Here is a 16,521-nt window from a genome sequence, read left to right as displayed (position 1 = left end):
GCCCGCCGCCGCCGCCGCCGCCTCTCTCCACCCCCTCCCCGCCGTCAACCCTCCCCCGCTGCTTACTTTTGCTGGCGCCGAGGTCCCGACCCGCAGTCTCCGTTTTTTCGTCTTCCTCCGTGGCCATGCTTCCAGGAAGTACGCTGCAGTGCTGATTCGTTGACCCCAGTTCGACGTCTGACGTCAGACGCCGAACTGGATTCAACGAATCAGCACTGCAGCGTTACTTCCTGGAAGCATGGCCACGGAGGAAGACGAAAAACGGAGATTGCGGGTCGGACCTCGGCGCCAGCAAAAGTAAGCAGCGGGGGAGGGTTGACGGCGGGGAGGGGGGCCAGGGCGAAATCTGCGGGGGCCCAGGCCCCTGTGGCCCCACGCAGATACGCCCCTGGTCCTGGCATGTGAGGGGGACCAGTGCACTACGAATCCTGGCCCCTCCCACGAACAAATGCCTTGGATTTATTCGTTTTTGAGCTTGGCGCTTTCATTTTCCATTATCGCTGAAAAACAAACACGCCCAGCTCACACATTGTTGAATAAAACATGGGCGTCTATTTTTTCCCAAAATACGGTTCGGTCCGCCCCTTCACGGACCCGTTCTTGGAGATAAACGCCCATGGAGATAGGCGTTTTCGTTCAATTATGCCCCTCTATGCCATACTTTGTATTGTTATTTGAATATTTTTACTGCTGTAATTGCCTATTGCTCATGTTTGATCTATTCTTACTGTACACCGCCTTGACTGAATCCCTTCAAAAAGGCGGTAAATAAATCCTAATAAATAACTAAATTGTGCTATCAAAGCAAAAGTGGGAGGAATGTGCCTGGCACATGCACACAAAGGTTTTGTGGTAAGCACAGCTCTTGTGCACATGCCCAAACAAAAACGGAAGTGTAAGCAAACATCAGCACCTAAATATGAGCCTCACAAATATTACTAGCACATGGAATTTTTGCTGCACTTATATTTAAATATGGAAGAACAGGCGTAGATGTGTGCATTTTCTTTCGGTTTTGCTTGGACACGTGCTCATGTTTGTTACTTCCCATCTGCCTTTAAATCTTGCAGGAGCCTCCTTTTTCTAGAGAAAGAAGACAAAGCCGGCAGTTCAATTTAACCTTTCGGCATTATAGGCCATCATTTCCTCCTATGCATTGTGAGGAAATACTTATTATTGTTTATTGTAAAAACTTATATTCCTCATTATCTCACAAATTCTAAACGAATTACAAAATTAATATACATTATTCAAACATAAACAAAATAACACAATACAAACACTCTTAACATCACAAAAATCAAATAAAATTTAATTAAAACAATTACAGTTCAATTCAATTCTTGTATACCACTAATACAGTGCAACCTGCTTAAGTGCAAGGGTCTGAGACCAAAGAAATGCATGCAGTTAACCGGAGCGTGCGCTGTTTGTAGATCTTAATCAACAGCTACGTAGTGGTGAAACTCCTCTTCAGTAACACTGGCTGGGATGTCAATAGCCTGTTCATCTGATGCGTTTGCAACAGCTGCATCTGTCTTGTCTCTCTCCACATCCTTAACAAAGCTTGCCCGCTTGTAGCAGTTCACAATAGTTGCCTGTGTAACATTATTATTATTGTTATTAGCATTTGTATAGCGCTACCAGACGCACGCAGCGCTGAACACCTGATACAAAGAGACAGTCCCTGCTCAAAAAATGATTCCAGGCTTCTTTCTGCATATGTAGGGAATCCAACAGTGATAGATTGTGAGCCAGTTCAACAGCACATTTATCCTTGCCAGTCTGGTCATCCATAACGCTCATCAGATGACATAGCACAAGAGCCTGATAATGTTGTTTGAAATTGGCTATTATGCCCTGATCCATAGGTAGGATCAGAGAGGTAGTGTTTGGTGGCAGGAAGACCACCTTGACGTTAGACAGCCTGACATCATCATTGTGTGCAGCACAATTATCACAAAGCAACAAAACCTGACACTTTTGTGCCCACATTCTAGTGTCTAACTTCTTTAGCCACTGCTTCCAAATTTCCCCAGTCATCCATGAATTTGCGTTAGCCTCGTATGACACAGGAAGTCGCTTAACATTCTTGAAGCAACGGGGCTGTTTGCTGTTTCCAATGACGAGTGGTTCCAACTTCTCACTCCCATCCATATTGCAGCAAAGGAGGATCGTCATTCGGTCCTTTGACATTTTACTTCCTGTAGTTTCGGCTTGTTTGAATGCAAGTGTTCCACCAGGAATCGCTCGCCAGTAGAGACCATTTTCGTCAGCATTGAAAATGTCACGAGGTGCAAACTCGTTCAAGATGGTAGGAAGAACTGAAACAACCCAATTTTCAGCACCAAAGTCATCAGCGTCTTGTTTTTCACCATTCTGTTTCTTGAATTTTATGTTGTTCCTCTCCTTCCATCTTTCCAATCATCCATCAGTGGCTTTGAATTCAGTTAGTCCAAGACTTTCAGCTAGCTGATTAGCTTTCTCCATAAGCAGTGGACCACTGACAGGAAACTGTCTGCTCCTGACTTGAGAAAACCACCGAAGAAGAGCATCTTCTACATCCTCAGCTTTTCCCGCCCGTTTTTGTTTCCTGTGTGGATTTGTATTGTTTTGCCAGTCTTCCAGAAGCTGATCTTTCTGCATCAAGATACGAGAAATTTGACTGCCCCTATCGGACCGACCATTCACTTGTCTATTAGATTGTAAGCTCTTTGAGCAGGGACTGTCTCTCTTTGTTAAATTGTACAGCGCTGCGCAACCCTAGTAGTGCTCTAGAAATGTTAAGTAGTAGTAGTAGTGAAATTTGGTTTGGATTGACTCCATATTCTTTAGCAATAGATGCTTGACTGTTTGTTTTCTAATTTTTTAAGAACTTCTATTCGTTCAGCCAGTGTTAAAATCTTACAGTTGCGCGACGACGACTCCAGTGTACACTCTAACAACATTCTTTCGCTTATTCTGCCTGTGGCAGTTAACCAACGAGATTTCAAATCTACCGCCCCTTTGTCACGTGCCATTCGGATTCCATATTCCGTGCGTGCGCTTATGCGGAGTCTTTCCTGCAGAGGAGTGGTCTTAAACCATGTATATAAATGAACCTTGCACTTATCAGTGGTGCCCTAAACCGGTTTGTCCCCATAGAAATTGATGGCGCCAAAAACAGGACCGAATACGGCATGCAGTTAAACAGAGCATGCGCTTATCCACTTAAATGGAGTGCACTGTATCTCCTTTTCAGGGTTCAGAGTGGCTTACATTCTAGGTGAGACAAAAGCAGATAGTGTTAGTGTGAGGTATAAGAAACACCAGAGACCATTGGTGTAATGCATGAGACTGAAAACATTAAAGGAAAGGAAATGGATGATACCAGAGGCGTAGCTAGGTTTTGATGTCTGGGGCAGCAGACTTTTGTAAAATAGGCGCCAGAAGGGTTGGCCATAGAATCCCACAGTACAGAAGGTGCAACTACACATTCTTGGAAAAGACAAGCACTACTAATGTGCCCCAAACCTATTCAATGATTGATAGACTGTAACATGACTCTTTCTGTTGAAACTGCACTCTTGAATGCCCCTATAGATGGCATTGAGGGGCATCAGGACAAACTGATGTTTTTTATTTATTTTATTTATTTTTCTTGCATTTGTACCCCGCGCTTTCCCACTCATAGCAGGTTCAATGCGGCTTACATATTATATACAGGTACTTATTTGTACCTGGGGCAATGGAGGGTTAAGCGACTTGCCCGGAGTCACAAGGAGCTGCCTGTACCTGCAGTGGGAAGCGAACCCAGTTCCCCAGGTCCAAAGTCCACCACTTTTACAGCAGCTTAAATGGCTATTGCGCAGAATTGGAAGTAGAAGCTGCCGCCTACATTCAGTCATATGAGGTTGCAGCTTGGTTGGTTGGGTGTACGAGCAATAACATGTCACAGTGCTTCAAAATCAGTCATGGTCAGTCTACCAACACATGTGGAGTCGATTTGTGGAACTGGAGTCTGCGACAGGCTAACCCACCTACCGACAATATTACTTGTAATTGCCAATTATACTTTTCATACTGTATACTCTCTGTTTATATCAATATTTTTTGTATGGTATGTGGCCCTGTTCCAGGATTGTGGGCAAGTTGATATTTACCTCTGATATTTTGTTGGTCTCATTATGGCTACTGAGGGCTTTTACTTATTGAGGCTTAATTATGGGGGGAGGGGGTTCGGGGGTGTTTGTATTGCTAGGACTGAAAGCAGAGGGAGGGGGCAGAGGTAGGTACTTACAGACATCATGTACTTCTTGTGTTATGCTCTGTGTGCTGGCGACAAAGAGCCCACATCGCTGTATTTGTTGATTGTTGTGATGTTCTTTCATTATAAATAAAGATTTATATATACAGTGGGGGAAATAAGTATTTGATCCCTTGCTGATTTTGTAAGTTTGCCCACTGACAAAGACATGAGCAGCCCATAATTGAAGGGTAGGTTATTGGTAACAGTGAGAGATAGCACATCACAAATTAAATCCGGAAAATCACATTGTGGAAAGTATATGAATTTATTTGCATTCTGCAGAGGGAAATAAGTATTTAATCCCTCTGGCAAACAAGACCTAATACTTGGTGGCAAAACCCTTGTTGGCAAGCACAGCGGTCAGACGTCTTCTGTAGTTGATGATGAGGTTTGCACACATGTCAGGAGGAATTTTGGTCCACTCCTCTTTGCAGATCATCTCTAAATCATTAAGAGTTCTGGGCTGTCGCTTGGCAACTCGCAGCTTCAGCTCCCTCCATAAGTTTTCAATGGGATTAAGGTCTGGTGACTGGCTAGGCCACTCCATGACCCTAATGTGCTTCTTCCTGAGCCACTCCTTTGTTGCCTTGGCTGTATGTTTTGGGTCATTGTCGTGCTGGAAGACCCAGCCACGACCCATTTTTAAGGCCCTGGCGGAGGGAAGGAGGTTGTCACTCAGAATTGTACGGTACATGGCCCCATCCATTCTCCCATTGATGCGGTGAAGTAGTCCTGTGCCCTTAGCAGAGAAACACCCCCAAAACATAACATTTCCACCTCCATGCTTGACAGTGGGGACGGTGTTCTTTGGGTCATAGGCAGCATTTCTCTTCCTCCAAACACGGCGAGTTGAGTTCATGCCAAAGAGCTCAATTTTTGTCTCATCTGACCACAGCACCTTCTCCCAATCACTCTCGGCATCATCCAGGTGTTCACTGGCAAACTTCAGACGGGCCGTCACATGTGCCTTCCGGAGCAGGGGGACCTTGCGGGCACTGCAGGATTGCAATCCGTTATGTCGTAATGTGTTACCAATGGTTTTCGTGGTGACAGTGGTCCCAGCTGCCTTGAGATCATTGACAAGTTCCCCCCTTGTAGTTGTAGGCTGATTTCTAACCTTCCTCATGATCAAGGATACCCCACGAGGTGAGATTTTGCGTGGAGCCCCAGATCTTTGTCGATTGACAGTCATTTTGTACTTCTTCCATTTTCTTACTATGGCACCAACAGTTGTCTCCTTCTCGCCCAGCGTCTTACTGATGGTTTTGTAGCCCATTCCAGCCTTGTGCAGGTGTATGATCTTGTCCCTGACATCCTTAGACAGCTCCTTGCTCTTGGCCATTTTGTAGAGGTTAGAGTCTGACTGATTCACTGAGTCTGTGGACAGGTGTCTTTCATACAGGTGACCATTGCCGACAGCTGTCTGTCATGCAGGTAACGAGTTGATTTGGAGCATCTACCTGGTCTGTAGGGGCCAGATCTCTTACTGGTTGGTGGGGGATCAAATACTTATTTCCCTCTGCAGAATGCAAATAAATTCATATACTTTCCACAATGTGATTTTCCGGATTTAATTTGTGATGTGCTATCTCTCACTGTTACCAATAACCTACCCTTCAATTATGGGCTGCTCATGTCTTTGTCAGTGGGCAAACTTACAAAATCAGCAAGGGATCAAATACTTATTTCCCCCACTGTATAAAAAAGAAAATGTGATACTAAAACAGCACCCTCCACTGGCAGCAGTGTAGGTGGAGGATCCTGCACAGCTTAGAGCAGTGTTTCCCAAGTCCAGTCCTGGAGTATCCCTTGCCAGTCAGGTTTTCAGGATATCCACAATGAATATACATGAACGTGATTTGCATACACTGCCTCCTTTATATGCAAATCTCGTTCATGTATATTCATTGTGGATATCCTAAAAACCTGACTGGCAAGGGGGTACTCCAGGACTGGACTTGGGAAACACTGGCTTAAAGGTAACACTGCTTATGAGTGGCCTTACAGAATATGACTCAGTCAAATTGCTGCTACTCATATGCATAAATATCAGTTTTCTGAACATTTACATGTGCAAATGACATATAACTGTATACTCCCAGTTACAGAGCTGCCCTTCACATATCTAGTTTCAGCACACTTTATTACACATAATATCATGCATTCTAACTAGGAACTTTGCCTCTTTCAATCTTTCCAAATGTCCTTACCACAAATTCACGTGACAAACTGCATCACAGGGAAAGAATGAAAACTGGCTCATAGCAGAGAGAACCAAATAGAGGTGGACAGAGCTTACATCAGGTTGACGACAAGATTGTACTGGAGAAGAAAAACAATTTATTTGACTCCCACCCCCCCCACCCCCCCACCCCAGATTGAGCCCAAGCTGGTAATTAATTGGAGATAGGTTAAGCCAATCTAGAAAGTCACTCTTGAATAAAGCATTTTTCATATTTAATGTTTTTTTTTAATGTATATATAATTATACACAGTTTTACTTATAGCAGGGCTTCCTACATCTTTCCTGGCAACCCACTGCCAGTCAGGTTTTCAGTGTGTGCAACAGGGTTGGACTGACCATTTGGGCACCCAGGCAGTGCCCGAAGGCCCAGAGGCTCCAGGGTGCCCAGAGGCTCAGCCCGGATGCCTGCCACACACTACAGCTCTCCCCACCCCACCCCACCCCAGTCCTACCTTTAAAGGTATGCCGCTGGTGATCTAGTGGCCTCTGCAAGGGGGAACATTTTTTTTCCTGCCCGTTCTGTTACCGCTATTCTCCCTGCCTGGCACAACCTTATTTTAAAAACGGTGGCCGAAACTGTTGAGACCTGAGAGACTACCACGGGAAGTCTCGGCCGCCATTTTGAAAATACAGTGGCGGCGCCGGCAGGCCGGGGAATAGCGGCAGTGCAGGGTGCAGGAAACAACATGCTCCCCCTCTCCCCTGCAGAGACCACTAGACCACCAGGGCCCTTCAGGTTGCATCAGCTGCAGTGGTAGGGAGCAGCAGCGCGGTGGTAGGGGAATGTTGGGCAGCAACCGGGCGGGGGTCCCAGCCCACCCTCAGTGCCTGGGGGCCCAGACCACTCTCAGTCCGCCCCTGGTCTACAGTGAATATGCATGAGATAAATTTGCTTGCATGGGAGCTATTCATGCAGATCAACCTCTTTCATATTCACTGTGGATATCCTGACTGTGATTGTGACTGTGAGAAGCCCTGACTTAGAGCCACAAACACTATTTAGTAAAACGTATTTGCTAAGATCCTTATTTACTAGCTGCATTAGCTGTTAATATGGCAATTAATGTAAATTAGCAGTTAATACAGTGCCTTTGCAGTTAATGTACAGCAATTTCCGTATCAACTCTTAAAGCAAATTGGGGTGCGGAATGCATTTGGACTGTGCTTTACAGTTAACACAGACTTACTGCGCATTATAGCAGATAGCATGGCACAGTTAATGCCACTTGAATAAATGTAGGGGTTGATATTCAAAGGGATTGAACCAGCCTGAAGGCTCCTGGCAGGTTTAATTGCTTGTTTGGAATTAACCGGTCATATTCAGTGGCACGACTAGATAGTGCTGCTGAAAATGTCCGGTTACTGTCCAACATGAAATCAGCTATTTTGAGGGGGTTACAGGGGTGGAGTCTGGACGAAAGGGTGGGTAAATCCTTCCACAGCAATCACACATGGACCAAACAGGGCGGCGGGATGTTCCGAAAGACGAGGAGAGACAAAGGTTCTTCCAAAAGGTTTATTCTCCACAGAAAGTTACATGTATCACTTGGACCCAACACGGTCCGTATTTCAGCTGTATGCCTTTCCTCAGGGGTCGCAACTTAAATTGTGTGATCATGTCTATTTGGAGAAGCACCTCATCAAAGAGGAAATATGTAGGCGTAATCCGTGAAGAAGATCAGTAGCGCACCAAGATTGCAGAAACTCTGTGTGTCTGTTTGACAAACTGCAAATTCTCCAAATAGACATAATCACATAATTTAAGTTGCAACCCCTGAGGAAGGCATACAACCGAAACACAGACCGTGTTGGATCCAAGTGATACATGTAACTTTTTGTGGAGATAAGCCTTTTGGAAGAATTTTGGTCTCTGCTCGTCTTTTGGAACATCCCTCCACCCTGTTTGGTAACAGGGGTGGAGTCAGCACTTAGCCAGTTAAGTGCTGGTTTTCAGCACTTAACAGGCCAAAGTAACCACATTGAATTTCCAGGGATAACGTCAGTGACGGTCAGCTAAATGCTGATTGTTGCCTGCTGAATATCGAGCTTGTAATTAACTGCATTGTGTTATCTGCGGTGCTGTTATTTAACACGTTAGAAGATATTTCTGTGCATTAACTGAATGGGAAACAGCCGGAAGCACCTCCAACAACCAGTCAACATAAAGGTTTTGCAATTACCTTATGTTAATTGTGGCAATCAACACAGTAACTGCAAAATCTTACTGCACTTAGGGGCCCTTTTACTAAAGGGTTGCTGCACGGCAACTCGGAACTACCATTGGCACAATGCGGCTGCCGGCAGTAATTCCGCCTTGAGCGTGCACCATTTCTGGTGCTACGGAAAATAATTCCATAATTTCTACTGCAGCGCTAATCCAGCGGCACTGCACAGTTACCGTTGGGTTACCGCAGGATCCCTTACTGCCACCTCAATGGATGGGAGGTAAGTACTCCCCCCCCCCCCACACACACACGGTCGTCTGGAAGCATAGTCATGACTATCATGGTACTCTAAAGGAAGAGGCCATATTGTCCTCTGTTATGAGATGAAACCAGTGGCGTAGCTACATGGGGCCAGGGGGCCTGGGCCCCCGTAGATTTGGCCCTGGACCCTCCTGCCGATGACCCTCTTGACCCACCCTCCTGCCGCCAACACGCCGTCGCCTGCCTTTGCTGGCGGGGGACCCCAACCCCCACCAGCCGAGGTCCTCTTCTTCTCGCAAAAGGCTTCCTTCTGTTTCTGACGTCCTGCATGTACAATGTGCAGGACGTCAGACTCACAGAAGGAATCCTTTTGAGAGAAGAAGAGGACCTCTGCTGGCGGAGGTTGGGGCCGCCCGCCAGCAAAGGTAGGCGATGGCGGGTTAGCGGTGGGAGGGGGATCAAGAGGGTCGGCGGCGGGGGGGGGCAAAGTCGGCAATGGCGGGGCGGGGTGGGGGCAGGGTGTCGGCAATGGTGGGGGGGTTTGGCGACACTGAGGGGGGGGGGCTAAAATGCGCCCCCTCACCTTGGGCTCTGGACCCCCCTCCTGCCGAAGTCTGGCTACGCCCCTGGATGAAGCTATAGGGATATCAAACCCAGAGGAGCAGATTAGAATAATTTCAGACTAGGAGCAATCTGACTTTGATTAGCTTTGCATATTCTTGCTATTAAAATATTGAAGATGTAGGGGCACATTATCCCCCTAATTCTATAAAAGTTGCCATAAATTGCACATGCAAATTTGGAAATGTGCCAAATTTGTGCATGCAAGTTAATTGAATCACACGCCAATTAATGCTTTTTAACAAGCAATTATTGGCACTAATTAAATTTAATTGGATTTTTATGTGCGATCTGAAATAGGAGGGGCATGGACAGAACGAGGCATTCCTAGCATTTATGTGCATTGTTATAGAATAAGGGGGGTTATGCAACTAATTTAGGCATGACTCTCAGGTGTGAGCACTAGTCTGTAAAACACACCTAACTTTAAGCGTGGCTTATACAATAGTGCTTTTGTTGACACTGGTTTTTAGGTGCCAAATATAGAATCTAGCCCTATGGTGAAACCTATGGGTGGTGAAACAATTTGATATAAATTGTGTTGTGCTGTTGAAGTTATTGTTTACTTTTGCAATGTGTGTATGGATGCCTGTTCTGGTGTGTGTATGTGATAGTGTTTGAATAACTGTCTAGACTTATGGCAATGATTTCTGAACATGCAGCCTCATTAAAGGACAGACATTTAAATGGCCAGTATATGCTAATCTCAACTTTGTTAATGTTTCAGACATATCCATCTACTTGCTCCCATGATGTTACTGAGGGGTTCTTTTATAAGGCGGTCTAGCATTTTTACTGTGCACTAAATGGTAGAGACGCCCATAGGAATATATCAGTGTAAGTCTCAATAAAATGATGGTGTGTGTGAGTTCTGCACTACATTATATTGGGAGGCACATACCATACAAAATTTTGGAAAGCATCAGACTTTTGAAATTAGTCTGTTGAAGCCTCCTTTGTCATTGGTGTGACCCCTGACGCAGGTGCAGTAGCACCAAAACACGGCCCGTGTCGGGTCTTTCTTCAATCAAAGTTCACTATTAAAGGATTTTTTCTAATGAAAGAACTGTGTTCCCTTTGTTTTTAAAGGCCCTTTGTGCTGTTTTTTTTGCTTGGATTTTTTCTGTACTTAGTTCCCGCTCTCTGTCACAATGTAGTATGCTGTGCCATACTTTGTATTGTTGTTTGAATATTTTTACTGCTGCAATTGTCTATAGCTTATGTATGAGTTGTTCATGCTGTACACCATCTTAAGTGAATTCCTTCAAAAAGACTCATTTGACAACCAGTTTTATTTACCTTTTTGTGTGAATTTGAAAATATCTCATTTGTAAAATTCCTTGCATTTTTGTGATCTGATCATCACCTCGTACTACAAAAACTTCTTTCACTTCCCTCACCTCCAGTTTCCATTGCACTATTTTTCCCTACATTAGGGTGACTATTTTAGAAGCCCTGTTCCCAATTGGGATGTGCATAAACCAGTGTTTAGATATGTATATCTCATACATGTTCAAAGCCCAATTTTAAAGAGATGGCATATACATGCCCAAATTGTGCATATGGCAAGGACGCACGGTCTAGGCATGTTTTGGACAGAGCTGAAATATACATGGGCATTCATTTCAGAAGGGGATGCACATTTGTGAGATCAATGTTGGGATTTACGGCTGCTTTGGAACATCTTGGTCAGTGTTTCCCAGCTCCGGTCCTGGAGTGCCTCCTTGCCAGTCAGGATATCCACAATGAATATGCATGAAAGAAATTTGCATATAATGAAGGCAATGTATGCAAATCATGCATATTCATTGTGGATATCCTGACTGGCAAGGGGGCACTCCAGGACTGGACTTGGGAAACAGTGATCAAGGTTATGTGAAGATTTGCCCTTATTGATATGCTGGACATTGATATTTGCAAAATGCCGCTGCATATAGACACGTTGCGACCTGAATATTTCAATTCCATTATCAATGTTCTATCTAAAATCAGCCTTCACTAACAGTAGAATTGAAAACCGTGTATGTCTGCAGTTCATTCAAACTTGCCGGAACTGTGTTACATTTTACTGAACAGGCATTGCGGATTTTTACTCTCCCACACGTGGTAACTTGGAGACCGTTAGATACACTAAGAAATATTTATCCCAAGGAATTTAGTTTTCCAACTATTCAGAAAAGATCAAGGGTTGCATTTTAGATGCAGCCTGCACTGCAATCTTTTTATAAATCTCTGGTTATAATACTTGCTGCTAAAAGAGTGCTGTATATTTGTAGTCATTAACACTCATTACAGTTTTCCACCACTTTATGAGACTTAAATGCAGAGTTCCCAGGGTGGGAGGAAGTCAGAAAGACAATTCCCCCGAACTCCGTGTTCCCTTCTGGGACAGAAAGTTTGTTTTCAGTAGCTGGGTTTAAGCCAAGATCAACAATTTCCTAAAGTGGTCGGTAGCAAACGAGGAAAGTGTCGCAATCCTGAAGGACATGTTTGGTTTGATAAGTGACAATGGTAAGTGTAATGTTTGTCGGTTTCCCCCCTTTCCCTTCCCAGCATCCATCATGGCAATGAGTTCAAATCTCAGCAGAGCTTGTCAGTGTAAGGTCCAAGGTAACTTTCAATGGGGGGGGGGGGCGGGGCGGCACCGAGAGACAAGAAGGGCGGGGCTTTACAGGTCTGCTGACCTGGCTCTGACTATTAGAACCGTAGAGCTGCTCTTCATAACCTGCAGCTTAACTCTGGACCCTGAGCAATAAGCTGGGAACTGGAAAGTCGGAAAACAAAAGTGGAGAAAGAGCGAAGAAACAGGTAAATCAGAAAAGAATAGAATATCAGCCTGGATTTCAGCAAAGACAATGTGAATTGATTCAATCTTCAGATTAAAATATAGAGGGAGAGATACAGCACTGGCCATTTTACCTTGTCATCAAAGTTTACTATTCATGCAAGTTAATATATGTGCGTGTGTAAACATCTCTATGTATAGATAGATACAGTTATTAGGCACCTACAAATAGATAATATACGCACAGATATAGAAACGGAGGCAAACAGGAAGCATTGTATTCATACTTGGTTTTAGAACTTTAAGGGCTGCTCTGTAATTGATATGCAGTGTTAGAATTAACTTGTCGGCATTTATACCTGACTTACACTATGAGCTCAGCTTTTGTGAGATGAGCTGGGCTAAGGTACAGGGAGTTGGAATCTGAGCTTGCTTGAAGCCTGCATGCCAGGAATTTTCTCTGCATGGTGAGGTTTTCCCACTTCTTCTTCTGTATCTTGCATCCCAGCTGATTTAAATGTGTTGCTTGGTTACTAAGATCATCTGCATATGCTAAATGTGATCAAACTGCAAATCTACAGCGATTGCTAAAGTAGAAATTCTGCAATAACGACGGTATTGTATATTATTTTTGTGTTGGGAAGATCCTTTCTTTTAAACCAGCGGGTAATCGTGCAGGAAGAATCCTTAAGGTTACAGACATTCTATGGTTTAAAACCCATACATTTCAAAACCCTACTACAGCTGCAACTGTGAAACCAAAACCATATGTATTAGCTGCAGTGGTTGCTTCTCAGCCTTCCCCTCCCCCCCCCTACACTCAGGTGTAGAATCAAATACAGGGGTTTGAGCTAAGAATTGAGGATCTAATCTAATCTAAGGCATATTTATGAAATAAAAAAGTCTTAAGAAGCCTAAGAAAGGAAAGATATGAAGGCTGCTACTTTATGCTCTATGGCAGACTATTCCAAACATAGGAGCCAACTTTTCAAAATTATTGGGGGGGGGGGGGGGGGGGGCTGGGCTAAGCCCAGTGGAAAGAACCCTTCCTTGGACACATACATGTAAGTTTCTCAATATTGGGGGTGCTCAAGCACACACAGAGTCATCATAACATAGTAACATAGTAGGTGATGGCAGAAAAAGACCTGTGCGGTCCATCCAGTCTGCCCAACAAGATAAACTCATATGTGCTACTTTGTATGTATACCTGACCTTGATTTGTATCTACCATTTTCAGGGCACAGACTATAGAAGTCTGCCCAGTACTAGCCCCACCTCCCAACCACCGGTGCTGCCACCCAATTTCCGCTAAGCTTCTGAGGATCCATTCCTTCTGAACAGGATTCCTTTATGTTTTTCCCACACATTTTTTAATTCTGTTACCGTTTTCATCTCCACCACCTCCCGCAGGAGGGCATTCCAAGTATCCACCACTCTCTCAGTGAAAAAAATACTTCCTGACATTTTTCTTGAGTCTGCCCCCTTCAACCTCATTTCATGTCCTCTAGTTCTACCACTTTCCCGTCTCCGGAACAGGTTCATTTGCGGATTAATACCTTTCAAATATTTGACCATCTGCATCATATCACCCCTCTTTCTCCTTTCCTCCAGGGTATACATGTTCAGGTCAGCAAGTCTCTCCTCATACATTTTGTAACGCAAATCCCATACCATTTTTGTAGCTTTTCTTTGCACCGCTTCAATTCTTTTTACATCCTTAGCAAGATACGGCCTCCAAAACTGAACACAATACTCCAGGTGGGGGCCTCACCAATGACTTGTACAGGGGCATCAACACCTCCTTTCTTCTGCTGGTCACACCTCTCTCTATACAGCCTAGCAACCTTCTGGCTATGGCCACCGCCTTGTCACACTATTTCATTGCCTTCAGATCCTCAGATACTATCACCCCAAGATCACTCTCACCGCCTAACACATACATTTCCTGTGGATTTCTACTCCCTAAGTGCATCACTTTGCATTTCTTTGCATTGAATTTTAATTGCCAAACATTAGGCCTTTCTTCTAGCTTCCGAAGATCCTTTTTCATGTTTTCCACTCCCTCCCGGGTGTCCACTCTTTTACAAATCTTGGTGTCATCCGCAAAAAGGCAAACTTTACCTTCTATCCCTTGGGCAATGTCACTCACAAATATATTGAACAGAATAAGCCCCAGCACCGATTCCTGAGGCACTCCACTACTCACCTTTCCCTCCTCCGAGCGAACTCCATTTACCGCCACCCTCTGGTGTCTGTCCGTCAACCAGTTCCTAATCCAGTTCACCACGTTGGGTCCTATCTTCAGCCTGTCAAAGTTTATTCCAGAGCCTCCTGTGGGGAACCGTGTCAAAAGCTTTGCTGAAATCTAAGTAGATTATAGCACATGCTTGATTCATTTCTCTGGTACCCAGTCAAAGAATTCAATGAGATTCGTTTGGCACGATTTACCTTTGATAAAACCATGTTGTCTTAGAGTCTGCTCCTATGATTCCAAACATTTACTGCTTGAAAAGAAAGGGACAATCCAATACCTGCTTAAAATGGACTCCTTTAGAAGAAGGATATTTTAATGCACAACAAGCTGAAGAACGAAAAGTGTGGTGGATGCCAACACTCCAACATAACAAGTTAAATATACAGAGGATCGGTAATGTAAGATGTTATAGACCATACAAGCTACTTTAAGAAAAATCATCTTTATTGAAGGCCCAATACAACACAGGATCACTGTCTTTTTAAACACAAATAAAATTATAAATATGCCACTTTAAAAAGTGATGTCCAATGTGGCCTCATTTTATATATATACTAGCCGTTAAGCCCGTTAAAACGGGCGAGTTTTTTTAATTTCACCTCCATGTGCAGCAAGTCTGCTCTGTCCCTTGTCCTCCCCCCATGTCCAGCAACCCTCCTCTGTCCTCTTTCCTCACCCCATGTCAAGCTACCGTCCTCTGTTCCCTGCCCTCCCAAAGAGACAGTGAGTGTGAAAGTGAGCAGCTAGTGTGTGTGTGCTTGGGTGTCTCTGTGTGTGTGTGTGAGTGAATGAGAGAGGGTGTGTGAGTGAGTGAGCAAGAGAGAGTGCTTGTGAGCTGTTAGTACTCCCTGTCTCATTGGAGGTTCAGTGTCTCCTTGTAGTCAGTTGTTGGAGCTGTGTGGCAGTGGAGGTTCAGTGTCTCCTTGTAGTCAGTTGTTGGAGCTGTGTGGCAGTGGAGGTTCAGTGTCTCCTTGTAGTCAGTTGTTGCAGCTGTGTGGCAGTGGAGGTTCAGTGTCTCCTTGTAGTCAGTTGTTAGAGCAGTTTGAAAGGCAGGCTGGTTTTTTCAGTCGTCTGCCGGTCTCCCTCCCCCCATACATGTTGTTGTTGTTGTTCCGCCCCTTCTGCTGACTCGTGCTGTTCAGTGAGCCAAAGGGACGGGACAGCCATGTCTTTGCTTCATGCTGCAAAGCAGGACTTGTGTGTGTGTGTGTGTGTGTGTGCTGCGAGTGAATGTACCTGTTTACCTTTTTCTGTTGGCCCCAGAACGTTTTTTGATCCCTGCTTGGTTTCTGCTGTGGGTTTTTTTGTTGCCTCGGCCACTTCGTCGTTCCTGCTGTGCCCTTGTACATGGTGGTTCTCCATCTTCCCTCCCTCCCCCACCGATGTCCATGCTCCCTCCCCTCCCTATTGGCTGCATTACGTCCTCCTTCGATTTCCACGCCCCCTCCTTCCCTCCCTATTTGCTGCATTACGTCCTCCTCCGATTTCCACGCCCCCTCCTTCCCTATTGGCTGCATTACGTCCTCCTTCGTTTTCCACGCCCCCTCCCCTCCCTATTGGCTGCATTACATCCTCCTCCGTTTCCACGCCCCCTCCTTCCCTCCCTATTGGCTGCATTACGTCCTCCTCCGTTTTCCACGCCCCCTCCTTCCCTCCCTATTGGCTGCATTACGTCCTCCTCCGATTTCCATGCCCCCTCCTTCCCTCCCTATTGGCTGCATTACGTCCTCCTCCGATTTCCACGCCCCCTTCTTCCCTCCCTATTGGCTGCATTACGTCCTCCTCCGATTTCCACGCCCCCTCCTTCCCTCCCTATTGGCTGCATTACGTCCTCCTCCGATTTCCACGCCCCTCCCCTCCCCTCCCTATTGGCTGCATTACGTTCGGTACAGGAACAGG

General features: G+C 45.1%; 1 protein-coding gene across 2 annotated transcripts in view; it reads left to right on the top strand.

The window, feature by feature from the left end:
* The first annotated feature begins 12,283 nt into the window (after positions 1 to 12,283).
* AGT (angiotensinogen) overlaps positions 12,284 to 16,521 on the top strand; it is a 46,283-nt gene continuing 42,045 nt past the window's right edge. The window contains exon 1 of one of the 2 annotated variants that reach the window (XM_030196436.1): positions 12,284 to 12,388. The gene's annotated coding sequence lies outside the window, so the exon portion shown is untranslated. Of the gene's footprint in view, positions 12,389 to 12,433; positions 12,530 to 16,521 lie in introns of those variants that run through there. The other variant, XM_030196437.1, reaches the window with a different exon arrangement.

Source organism: Microcaecilia unicolor, chromosome 3, assembly GCF_901765095.1.
Source record: "Microcaecilia unicolor chromosome 3, aMicUni1.1, whole genome shotgun sequence".
Lineage (NCBI taxonomy): Eukaryota > Metazoa > Chordata > Amphibia > Gymnophiona > Siphonopidae > Microcaecilia > Microcaecilia unicolor.
Note: the sequence above shows the minus strand (reverse complement) of the source record. Positions and strands in the feature narration are given on the sequence as shown.